General features: G+C 40.0%; 1 long non-coding RNA gene across 1 annotated transcript; it reads right to left on the bottom strand.

The window, feature by feature from the left end:
* Positions 1 to 1,504: 1,504 nt before the first annotated feature.
* Positions 1,505 to 2,606, bottom strand: LOC310833882. The gene is made up of 2 exons (XR_014558982.1): positions 2,483 to 2,606; positions 1,505 to 1,642 (listed from the first exon to the last, which is right to left on the bottom strand). It is a non-coding gene; the product is annotated as an uncharacterized lncRNA (long non-coding RNA).

Here is a 2,606-nt window from a genome sequence, read left to right as displayed (position 1 = left end):
CAGGACGGAGGTGGGGTAGCCCAGATAAATTGACGACTGCCTGATGGCAAACAAAGTCTCTCTCCTCTCTCAGTTCCTCCTCTGCGAACAGCTCCCTTATGAAGGCTCCTAGGGCTGGAGGGGTAAGGCAACGCAGGTGGGAAAAGCCATTACTTCCTGGACAACAGTCTCCCTCCTCTCACAGTTCTCCCTCTGAAAACATTTAAAGAAGGTGTGTGTATGTGGAGAAACTGGCCCACTTCTGCTTCGGGTCCTGCCTACCCCGGGTTGCCCAAAAAGGAATGATGCCCTGAGGCTGAAACATGTTCTTTGGCAATCACTTGTAGCTGAATAAGATTGTCTTCCATAAACACGGTTTTAGCAATGGGTCTGTAAGTGACCGAGGAGGCCAATTCTCGATCCACACATCCTTCCACAGCGGGGACTGGTTTCCGGGTGGGAGTTGATCACGGTGTGGATTTGCCAAGCGAGCCTTCCTCTTAGCACGTTTCTCCCTTGCATCCTGGGTTCGAGTGTCTTCAAAGCCCATGACACCTTTGGTAAAGGCTGTTCTCCAATTGGAGCGCTCGCAGGCAAGTGTTTCCCAATTGTTGGTGTTTATACTACATTTTTAAAGATTTGCCTTAAGACAGTCTTTAAACCTCTTTTGTTGACCACCAGCATTACGCTTTCCATTTTTAAGTTTGGAATAGAGTAGTTGCTTTGGAAGACGATAATCAGACATCCGCACAACATGACCCGTCCAACGAAGTTGATGTTGAAGAATCATTGCTTTGACACTGGTGATCTTTGCTTCTTCTAGTACACTGGTATTAGTTTGCATGTTACACTCCCCTCAACTACTCTGAGGCCACTAGTTGCATGCTTTTCTGGAGGTTAAGGATTTAACCATGGTCTTCCATGTTCCAATAAATGCACTGTAATTCAAATTATGGGAGATACATGGTGGAAGTGTGTTGGGCTCGATGGGTTTAGATTCCTCAGAACTCCCCCATTTCTGTAAAGATTGACACTTTATCACACTATTTTAGACAGATCATAGTTATGAAACTTTGAAGGTGTCTCATAGTGATCATTATGGGGTGTGCGTGTGTGTGCGCGCGCAATGTGCTCTATATAGCAGATGCTTGAAACCCTTGTTGACCCCTTCTCCTCCCTAGGGAAATGAGAAGCAATTTCATATTTATGTCAGGACCTATCAGTTTGCACAGACCGTTGGTGATTCCCAACATCACATCTTATTAAGAATTAAACTGATGATTATTTACCTTCCCTAGGAACTGCCTGCATTGTTGAGTATGAAAAAAACCCCAAACTTTAAAGTATGTTGCCCTCAGGGAAGGATTAATACCTTAATATGTGATGAAACTATCTGTTTGAAGTTCTCCTGAAATCTACCACGCCTATTTTTATCTGCCCCCAAACTTGCATTTAAAAGCAAAGCTGATTTTCCCCCTAAATACCAAACATATACAGGCTTTCGATAGCATCATATCAGTAATAGTTGGGATGGAGCAGAATTTTATTTGATCCACATTTTTCACAGAACTGGCCTAATTTGTCCCCCTGGGACTACTACAAAGAACAGAATGTTCATATCCCTTGGATTTCATACATCTCCAAATTTTACGATAGTTTTCAGCTCAAAAAAAAAAAAAAATGAAATATGTATTTAAAAGTATATATACTTTAGGATAAAATACATAGTTATATACTTATTTGGAGATAATTAATTTTGAGTCTAATTTTTTAAAAAGAATTCACATATTAATACAGGAATGGAGTAGAATAGATTTATGAATTAAAGTCTGGGTTACTGCTTACATGGCAAAGAAGGTAGACGGAAGTAACTAGTAATATGCATTAAAGTAAATAAAACTTGATTATTGTACTATTTCACAATCTAAACAAAATACAAAGATAAGCATGCCAAACACGTTTAAACATGAGATTGTTAGAATTATGTCTCAACTATTTATCAGTATCTGTTATGTAAAATAGTAAAAGAAAAGAAAAATATATGTAAAATGTCAGTTACTAAGATGTGGTAGGTGAATTATACTTTGGGAATTGCAGTTAAAGGCATAAAAAGGATTGGGAGGGGGGCGAGATGAAATAAAGGGTGCGGTTGGAGTGTTTGGAAGAGGACAGAGTTTAGTTTAATTTCAATTCTGAGTTGAGTTCAACGAAACAATTTTAGCTGCTATTCCCAATTATGTCCCGTTCTGTTTCCTTTCACAGAAGCCACCGATACCCACCAGACCTAGCCGAGAAACACTGAATGAAATGGCTAAACTAATACTGTCCTGGCAAGTGTAATAGTATTTAAATAAAGGAGCAAGCAGTGACTTTGGGAATTTCAGTTCTTATCTCGTTCCTGTGCTTGCACACAATCTCCCAAATAATTTGGAAAACTTCCTCCAAAGTGAAGAAATTATGCCACCTTCCTAATGAAAGTACTCATGCCTGGAGGCTGAATTACCTTTATCAGTAGGCTGGGAGAAGCTTTGATAAAGTCATACGTCGCCTCCTTGCCTCTCCTCCAAAATGAGATAGTTTTGTCCTTTTATCGTGTTTTGCACTTCCTCCAAGGATTCCTTTATGTC

The sequence above is a fragment of the Podarcis gaigeae genome, assembly GCF_964106915.1.
Source record: "Podarcis gaigeae genome assembly, chromosome: 1".
NCBI classification, from domain to species: domain Eukaryota; kingdom Metazoa; phylum Chordata; class Lepidosauria; order Squamata; family Lacertidae; genus Podarcis; species Podarcis gaigeae.
Note: the sequence above shows the minus strand (reverse complement) of the source record. Positions and strands in the feature narration are given on the sequence as shown.